The sequence below is a fragment of the Lucilia cuprina genome, chromosome 3 (assembly GCF_022045245.1).
Source record: "Lucilia cuprina isolate Lc7/37 chromosome 3, ASM2204524v1, whole genome shotgun sequence".
Lineage (NCBI taxonomy): Eukaryota > Metazoa > Arthropoda > Insecta > Diptera > Calliphoridae > Lucilia > Lucilia cuprina.
This window is the reverse complement of record NC_060951.1, coordinates 14,529,106-14,539,875: the sequence shown is the minus strand read 5'-3', so window position 1 is coordinate 14,539,875 and position 10,770 is coordinate 14,529,106. Positions and strand designations below refer to the sequence as shown.

The 10,770-nt window shown below is 27.3% G+C and overlaps 1 protein-coding gene across 1 annotated transcript in view; it reads right to left on the bottom strand.

Moving 5' to 3' along the window:
• LOC111685974 (transmembrane protein 132E) overlaps positions 1 to 10,770 on the bottom strand; it is a 178,878-nt gene that overhangs the window by 52,928 nt on the left and 115,180 nt on the right. The gene's annotated exons all lie outside the window — the stretch shown is intronic.

Genomic DNA, 10,770 nt, shown 5'->3' with positions numbered 1-10,770 from the left:
TCATGTAAGTACATAAGAAAATGTTTAAATTACTTTTCAATTGATAATTATAAGTTTATCGAAATTTATATTTTATTTTTTACGCAAAAAATATTTTTACCCTTTTAGGTATAAATATATTTATTATTTAAATATTGGAATTTTGATATAATTTTTGAACAATCAAGATAAATATTTAATAAAAAGCAAACAAATATTTCGTTTTTTAGTTTTTTGTCCATTTCATTTCATTTTTAGACCATTCACCTTCGTGGGAAGGGTATATTTCACCCAGCAAAAAAAAAAAAAAAATTATTGATGTCATACTTTTCAAACTACATCTCAATCACATCTAAAAATGCGATTACATATTATTCACTTTTATAAACCAAATATTTCCCACAAAACCCACTTAAAAATGAAAAAAGAGATTTGAAAAGTTATTACAAATAATATATTTAAAGTACAAGGTTTGGTGAAAAATCAGAGAAATTTACATAAGCGTGTCATTAAGGGAATATGTTTTATTTTTGACATCCAAATATCGAATTTTTACCGCTTCTGAAACTGAGATTAGATGTAGTTGAAAATTGCCAAAATGAACAACATTATTTCTAAATGATTTTACAGTCAAAAATATACAGGCTTTTGTTGAAAAAATTAGTAAAATTATAGACATTGATGAAACCAAAGTATAACAAGTAGTCCGACTCTCATATACAGGAAATTACTCTCTCACATCTACGAGTATCGTGTGAATTCGACTCTCTTGTGAGAAATTTAAACTTGTCAAAACACTCAAATGTTTAACTTACTTTTATGGCCACTTTTAAGAATTTTACGCGAAATTACGGTTGTGCACACAAAATCTATAATTTTTTAAAATAATTTTATTTCACTTTTCATACAAAATTTTGTTTAATTTTCTTAAACTAGAAAAAAACATTTTTTTCTAATTATTGACATTTCATTTTTGTTGTTGAATTTTAATTTACAAACAGAGTTTCAATTTTTGGTATTGAAAATCCGAACAAATTTAAAATTGTAACTTTTTTATAAAACTCTGTATGTTTATAATGCACCAATACATATACATTTTTGTTACTAACACATATTTAGAGTTAGGTACTTTTCACTAACACATGCTCAGAGTTAGGTACTGCTGTCAAAGAGTCGGACTACTTGTTATACTTTGGTTGAAACATTCAGACAATTTTTTACCCAATCGTCATATTTCTTGACATGTCCTTTTAAAATTATGTTAAAGAATTTAATGGTCCTAATAAAAATTGTTTCAAAATTTTCCGGAAAATGAAAGAGTTTATTATTAACATTTGCACTCTTAGGGCGGGTTTTTACAGATAAAGATAATCTACATTCTTTGTTTAATATATGTTTTGTGTTTATAGTAAACAGTAACGTTACGTATTATCTTAGTTTAACTGAGTGTTATTGGTCAATTAAACTTAAGTTATAAGTGAGAAAACACAATTAACAAAAACAATAAAACAATGATTTCGAAAGAACAAAAACTTAAAACTTATTTTAAGTAAATTGCAGTTATCTGATTTGTTTTGTTTTATTTACTATTGTTTTAAATGATTGTTTAAAATTTTTGCAAAATTTTTCGTTCTACAAAATTATTGTTTGCAAAAAAAAAAACAGCTGTTCATTGTTTATGTTTTTGAGTGAAATGCTGGCAATACTAACAAAGTTAACTGAACTTAAATCCATAACTGTAAAACACAATTATCGGTTAAAGTCCGCATAAATTTGTTCCAAGTTTAATCTAACAGCAAGTTAAGCCTAGTTTAACTGAGTAGTAAGAAAACCGCCCTTAATGATATAAAATATCAGTTGATATAATTTTTACCATTTACTAAATAAAATATTTTAAAAATACAATTAGTTGTAAACTCTTTTATATTAAACAAATCTAATAAATATGAATGTATATTAAATACAGGTAACTCTCGATTTTCATAAAACTCATTTAAAAATAGCTCATAAAACTCGATTTATACGAAAAGAAATCTAACAAGTAAGAGTGCTATATTCGGGTTATACACCGTTTTTACGGTGTATAACCCTTAACCTTACCTAACTTAACCTAAATGCGCTTAGCTATAGACAGTGTGTTTTCTATACACTTATATGCGCTTAACAATAGCAATACGTTGTTGTTGTTCTTAACAGTATACAAGCAAGAGTAAAACAACAACACTTTCGTATTTATTGCTGGTAAACATTGACGAGATGTAGATTTTGTTTTTGTTTATCGTAAAAAAAAATTGTTTTAAAAAGCACTTGGAAAAAAAATTGTGTTAGTTTTAAATTTCAAACTTACATTATTCGCATAAAAATTATTGTACAATAACTCACAATCTACTCTCATATAATTGAAAACGTTTTAAATACTTTTTTCTATTCATTAAAAAATATATTTGCAAAACAAAAGGGAAAATTATTTTATTTTAACCAAAAATGCAAATCATATTTTTTTGCTGAATAAAACCAAATACATCTACACACACACGTGTACATCTTTTTCTATATACAGTGTTGTTGTTGCTTTTATAACAAATTTTTGATGAAATTTTCAGAGGTTGTCTCGGATTTTTGCATATCTCGTTATTTACCGACCGATTTTGCTGATTTTAAATAGCGATCTTCTCGAAAGCATGTCTAATAGAATTATTGAAGATTCGGATCTCGCCAATATCTGGGGTCCTCTAAAAACTTTTTCAACAGACAGACAGATGGACAGACAGACGGACAGACAGACGGACATGGCTTAATCGACTCCGCTATCTATAAGGATCCAGAATATATATACTTTATAGGATCGAAAAATTATATTATAGAAATTACAAACGGAATGACAAACTTATATATACCCTTCTCACGAAGGTGAAGGGTATAAAAATAGATGAGAATAAATTTTGTAAAAAGATATTTTTAGTCACTGTCACGGAATTATAAATACTTGTCTTATGTCATCTAAAATTATAACTGGATAAACATACTGGTAAATAAAAGCGTGAGGGAAAAGAAATCACATACTTAAGGAACTTGCAATTTCTGTGAAAAACAATTTATTTTACATTAGCGTGTCATTGGAGGGATGTTGTTAATTTTTTAAAAACTTTGCACTAGATCTAATCTTATTTTTAGTTATTTTTTAAATTTAATAATAAACCTCATTCTTTTAATCTTCGAATATGTTATTTGTAGTGACTTTTTACATCTTTTCAAATGACACTAAGATGTCATTTGTAAAGTATGACATCAATTATTTATTGCTGAGTAAATTTATAATAAATATTGTAAAACACTTTTAGATCTAATTTGTTGTAAAGATCTATAACAAATTTTATCAATTTTTTTCTATTGATTGACTTTTTTGCAATTCTTCCGTACCAACAAACTTCGTAAATCGAGGCTTACCTGTATATTAATATGATAAAATTTGTAGTACACGAAGGAATACAATTTGTTTCTACTTTTTCATGAATACTTCTAGCAAAGCTTCAATAAAACCTATTGAGTATCGACCACCAGTGCCACCTCATCGAAACATTGGAGTAAAGCAAAAAGCTAATTCCAACAGCGTAAATTTGAATAGCGTAAGTAAATAATTCATCCTTCGCTAAAATATTCAATGTTGAAATTTGCAAAATAAATCAATATGATACAATAAAATCATCTCTCTATATAGACTGTATTTAATATGTAAATTTAATATTTCTAGCGATATAATAACTTAAGCCAAACATTGCAGAGGGTCACCAAAGAAAATGTGAACTTGTCACCAATTGAATCAATTCCATTATTTAATGACAAATGTAGAATGTCAGACATTGCACCAAAATGTGAGCACATTTCACCTGTGGATACGTGTATAGCTGATGTTTATTTCCATAATGGAAAAGAAGTTAACAATGAAAAACACAATGCAGAAAAACTTGTTGATTGTGTCAATCACAAAAAAAATGTTTTTCAATTTGATACATTAACACCGAAGAAAAAACCGAATTCAGCTGATATGGCAGAAAATGGTAAGTTTTCAATTAATTTTTTCTAAAGACAGAAAAATTGGGTAATACTCCTAAAATAATATGCTTAATTGGAAGTGTGTAAACTACCAGAAAACCAAAAAATAGTTATACCCTACGCCACTATAGTGGGTTTAAATCGGTTCAATATTTTTCCTAGCCCTATCTTGCTCATACAAAACTTAGTTTTATATAAATCTCAATTATCTGAATAATAAAATATTTCTGAATTAGAGTAAAAATCAAACTTTATGCTTTATTTTTAAAAAATTTAGATTTTTAAAAATTAGATTTTTATTTCATATTGCCAAAACAAAATAAAATGAAAATTGTTATGATTATCAAAAGAAATCAAATTTAAAATATATATCCAATCGTTTTGAAAACTTTCAAAAATTTTAAAAAATCTTACGATTTTCCATATTCCTTCCGTATTTTCAGTAAGTTTTATTACATTTTGTATTTACACTATAATATTTTTTATTTTATATGAAAATTTTGACATGTCGCTTAACTGAATATTATAGTGTGTAGCCAACTTAAGAAATGGTAAATATATGTAAATAATAAAAACAAACAATTAAATTAAATTATTATTAAAAAAAGCAATTATTCAAGTAAATTGGCACATAATTTTTAAATTTTATAAGCCAAAGTATTGAAGAAAGATAAAAGGTGATTTGCGGTTGTAGAGAAACAAGCTAAAATCCCAAAATAACAGCAAACTATAAAAAAATACAGTTATTGAACCAGGGATACTATTCCATCATGAAAGATGGATAGATTATTCAAAGCCAATTGCACATTCAAAATACCACCACTGAACACCTAAACGACAATATATGGCCTTAACCCTCCATGTTCCGATAGTCACGTACGTAGCGCATGTATCTGGATACACTATGTATTTCAGTACATTTATATGAAAAATATGCCATTTTAGTAACAATATTACGATATCTAACAATATTTGTAGAGGGTACCTGGAGACTCAAACCCCTAACCAAATTAGAAATATATTAAAATCACAGTTAAATTCGTAAAATATCTGGCCAGATACATGCGCATGACGGAGGGTTAAAACAAAAGGATGAGTCATTTTCTACACTTTGTATACACATACAAAACATAACTTCCCAATAAAAACAGAACATAACTAAGTGTAAAAAATTTGACTCGAATGTTAACTATTTTATTCTAGAATAATTCTCGGAAGAGTTTTTTTTTTATGTATCGTTAAAAACAAACAAATAATATTTGAATTTGGCAATTTATTATAAGAACGTGTCACTCTAACCTATAATGATCTATCTAATGTGGCAGTTAATGGTGGAATTTCTAATTGTCTATTCTACAAAATTCAAATAAGTTAACTAAATATTTCGGAGTTTACAACTTATAAAACCTTTAAAAATGTATCAAAGTTCTAAACTTTATAAAATCTTCAAAATAAAGTTCGAGAAATTTTAAAAGATGAGTTGAAATATGTTGCCGTATTATTAGAGAGTGCAGGAATCGTATCACTCTTTTAAAAGCCAATCTCAACTTCTTTAAAACATATCCTAAGGTACCACTATACACTTCGAAGGCATATAAAAAATAGGCATAATAAGTCCATGGACAACCCTCGCCTTAATATAAAAACCACTGAGTCTTAGTCTTACCAGTATTAATAATGAGGTCATTATTAGAAATTCAGTAAATCAAAAAATCAACATTATAATTTATCATATTCCGTAACACATCAAGAAATTCAGCACTGCCTTTAAACAACAACTGCACATTATCAGAAAAAGAAAAAAAATGGAAGACACATATAATTCGTTATAGTAGTACTTCTATCAGATAGATAAGAATACACTTACATGCTAAGCGGGGGAATGCATTATGGACATTCAATTTTCTATCAAAAGCCTTAGATAAATCCAAGGTCTAAATTCATCATCACCTGCCACATCAGCATTCTTCCTAATGGGAACAATCTAAGCAATCGTTTACAATAATGGGAAATACAGAGTAGTTAATATAGTATTAACCAAATGCAAGACGTAATTACTAGGGTATTCAATTATTCGGGTTTTTGTCTTATTCGATTTATTCGACAAATAATTATTTGATGTTTTACGTTAGCCGGTTAATAATCGGATAATTAAAAAATATTCGGTTATTCGAATAATTGCTTTTAACAATAATTTTCTTCATATACACCCTGTAAAAATTTTGAAAAAAGCATTCACACATGGAAAAGTTGATAAGCATGTGAAAATAGATTCCACTTATAGAATTGCATACTCCTATTTTTATGTCCTTATAAAATTATTTCAAAGTTTAAAGGTCTACAAACGAATATTTAAAATATTTATATGTTTTTTATAATGCTCATATTGGTATCAAATGAAAGCTGGTAATCTGTACATTCTATCTATATTATTTACCTGTCTGACTTAGAGAAAAAACGAAAAAGAAATTAAATTTAAAAAGTTTTCATTTTCGACTCAACAACTTTTTTGTGACAAATTTTCTTTATGATTTCCAATTCCTTCTTGATGATCTTAATGATTTGAAATAAATTATATTATTTCGAAGCATTCCTCTGCTTCATTTGAAATTAATATTAATACCAACTTTTTAATATAAATTTAAAATTCCATCTTTTGAAATTGGATGTCTTTTAAACTTTAAAGTCCTTTTACAGGAGTTAATACTACTGGTCCACAGTTTCCTGTACGCATAGATTTTTTCATGTTTGGAAATAACTTTTGCACGGTTTATAAACAAAAATATTATTTTCACTTCTTTCACTTCAATTATTGTATTATCATCAGAAGGATCTGTAGTTGTACATTTGGAAGTTTCTTGTGTGTGTGTCAGGATGTCGAAATTTTAGTTATATATGCAAGTTTATGGCTACATCAAATGTGGGCTTTGTATGGAAGCTATGCCTAATCATGAACGAATTTTTAAAAAAAAAATTAGGATGAACGATTTTTGTGTATGTCAAAATTATTTGTATTGAATTTTATGGTGATATAAGCATTTTTAGAAGCTTTATGTTAATTAATGTTAATTCTTATATTATTCTTATACGGGAGCTATTTTCAACTAAAATGTTATTAAATAGTCGGAATATTTCTCCGATTCCAAAAACTTTCAACAATGTCCGTCCAAAATATATCTATGGACTAATTAATTTGCAATAATATTGCAAATTTCATCATTGGAAATTTTGTCACATCACATCACGTCATGTCACGTCACGTCACACATAACAGCTTGTACAAAAAATCTGAAAACTATTTTTTAGTTCTAAAAGCTGAAAAATAATCAATAAATATTCCAAATTGCAATAAAAAAGGTTTTAACCAAATAGCCAGGTAAAACTCGCAGATTTTTAAATTTTTGTCAAAAAAAAAATAAGCAACATCTATTTCTGTCACATCACGTCACGCACTTTAACTACTTATATCTTAGGGCCATTAATATCTTTCAATTTCTTCTTCCGACCAGTTATAGAGCTATTGAAGTCCTATATAAAAATACAAGAATTTTTAAAAAATATATATGTTTATATATATTTTTCATCTCTTTAAAACGTCCGACCGTCACGATGGAAATGCCCATATATACTTATAAAGTTAAAAAGATAATTAAATAATCTCAAAATAAATTCAAAAATTATATTATGTGAGGTAATCGATATCAAGGTGTTCAAAACATATGCAACTCGTATTACTTGCATTCCACATTAAAATCTCTAAACACAAAAAAGTTTTGAAATATGATACCAAACCCAGTGAAATATTTTCCATATTTGGTAATGAGTATTGTAAGAAATGTTGTTATTTCATACATTACTTGGTAATGAGTTCTCGTTATCAATAAAATAAATTATTTTTTTTGAATGGAATTTGTAGTCAATTGTCTATAGCGTATGTCTAATAAGGACTTAGTGTTTCCAAAAGTAGCCGATTTTGGAAGTTTTTTCAAGAAATGTTGATATTTACATTTGTGTGCAAACAATTCTAGATAGAATTATAAAACTACTTTTTTGGGGACATTGAGTAAGAGAATAGACTCGCAAACATGAAAAATAACAGTAAAACCAGTTTTAAATAACGTATTGAATTTAAAATAGCCCAGACCTATTTTTTCAAAAATTGGCCTAGAATCATATAAGTTCCGAGTCCCTATTAAGCATTTTACACAACTTTCGTAACAAAGTATTTAAAAAATATTGTTTCATAATTTTTTATTGTACCGAAATTAACAATTAGTATTTTATAGAACAAATAAAGCATTGATAATGCCATTAAGTAAGAAAGACCTCAAGTAAAACCTACAAGATAATAAATGAAAACCCCGAAATATTATGACTAATAATCACTCAGCAGTTTCTAAGGATACTAAAAATAAAATTTCAATAGACATTGACCTATCAACTATAAAGAAAAAAGTCAAAATTATGGACTTTGGAGCTTACAAATGTTCAAAGAAACCATACGTATCAAACAAGTTTTAAAGGACTTGGCCAACGTTTGCAAATCTTATTCAAATTTGATGCCAATACTAAAAAATGCCCAGGAATGTGTAATTTTCAATATTGCATAATAGCCATTCCCACTTTTACTGTATTCAAATAGTCGTTTTTAAACCTGCAAACTACGGGCCTAGTTTCCACAGGGGGGAATACCATATGTTTTTTTAATTTTATACCATATATAGTATCTTTTTATAATTGAATTCGACCAATACCTTGCCCTAAAAAATAGTTTTATACTATAATTTTGCCACCGCTATACTTAATATTCTTCGGGTCCAGTATCATTTCCCTTTGGACGCCTTACAAATGTCCTAAAACTAAATGTTCTAACTAAATTTGGACACGTCCATAAAAAGGATATTTTTTCATATTAAATCGACCTGTTCATGTTATCTTTGGCAAAAAGTAGACAAATAGAACGATTCATTCTAAAACTAAGACGTTTTCACGCAGGGCGACTACAACCAAGGCCGGTCTAATTTTTCATGTGATTAACAATAGGAGTACTTATTTCGAACTTTTTATTAATAACTATCCTAGAAGAGTACTTTTTTGGAATTTTTCGAACTCTATCGAACTCATCAAATTATCCTGTATTAGAGCAGTTTTATCAGGTCTTCCACCGTGTGTTGATTTATTCATTAAATATTAATCACAGATCAACAAATATTAGATAAAATATTAAAATAAGTATTAAAATCGTTTCTTATTTTGTTTTTTAAATCGGAAATAGAGCCATTTTAATTAATGACATAAAAAATTAATTTTGCAAAAAAATTACAAAATTATCAAAATGAAGAATTCCTTGAAATAACAGTAAACATCGTCGATTTTTATACAGTTATTTTGTATAAATTTTTTTTTGTAAAAATTCAAAAGTTTTCAATGTTTTGTCAGTATTTTCTGAATTTTAATAATTATTTTATTTATTTTTTTTTTAATTTTGGTAAATACATGTGCTTCGCTACCCCAATCGAAATTAAATACATAACAAAAAATTATTTATTTAGTTATTAAATTATGCAATTTTGCTTAAAGGTTTATTATAATGTCATTTGATGGCAATATATTTTAACAATGTGTTACATATGAGAGTTGCCAAGCAAATTATTGCAAGTTTGCCATTTTCTATCCATCGCCAATTTCTATACATTATCTAACAGATGTACGAATTTTTCTATTTTCATATGGGGGTTTCAAGCCACCCCAGATGAAAGTCCGCTATTTTTCCTTAAAAATTATTAGATGAATATTACATTTTTTGTGTAAAATTTTAAGAATTTAGTTTTATTAGATTCCCAGATAAACGAACTTTTGTATTAAATAATATGGGAAGTACCGCTCCTCTAATGGGTATTCCGCCAATTTATTACCCAAAATGTTTACAGGGATGTTAAAGTTATTCATGCAAAATTTTAGATTCTGACTGCAATAGTTTCCAAGATCAACGAATTTTTATATTTCATTTATATGGGAGGTGCTACGCCCCTAATGGTAATCCGCCAACTTTTTGTTATAAATAATCATATTGTCACTAAAGTCGCTCCAACAAAATTTGAGGACTCTCAAAAAAGTACCATAAATAAGTAAGATTTTTACCCCTTAAACGTCCGAATTTCCCAAAAGCACCAAACTTATATTCGTAATTTTTCAATAAGATACGCATGTGATATAAATTTTATTATATCCTTAGTGGTTAAAAACGTATATAAGGTTCAAAAAAGTACCAAAATACAGTTTTTACCGATTTACTTCTACAATGAACCGAATTTCAAAAAAGTAGCAGACACCGAATATTTTGAATAAACAACGATAAGTGTAACCTTTCTGTAGTATCTTTTATATGTTAAGAGATATAAGGTTACCGAATTTACCCGTTTTTACCCCCTAATTTCAATATCTAAAAATCCCATCTTAGTGGATCAATATAACCAAAAAGCCGTTTAGGCTGTGCGATGATCAATCAGTCAGTAACGCAACTCTTTTATATATAAGGAGTGAGATCGAAAAATTTTTAACATACATATATGTTTATAAAAAAGAAACCACTAAACTTACAGCTTTTTTTTTTTTATTTGATTCAAATTTTTATTACAATTTACAAAAAAAAAATATTTTTATAGTTTTAATCACTAGTGATGAAATTTTGAACCCTTTTCGGAAACCCTTCCATTAACGTTTTTATAGTGCTTTCTG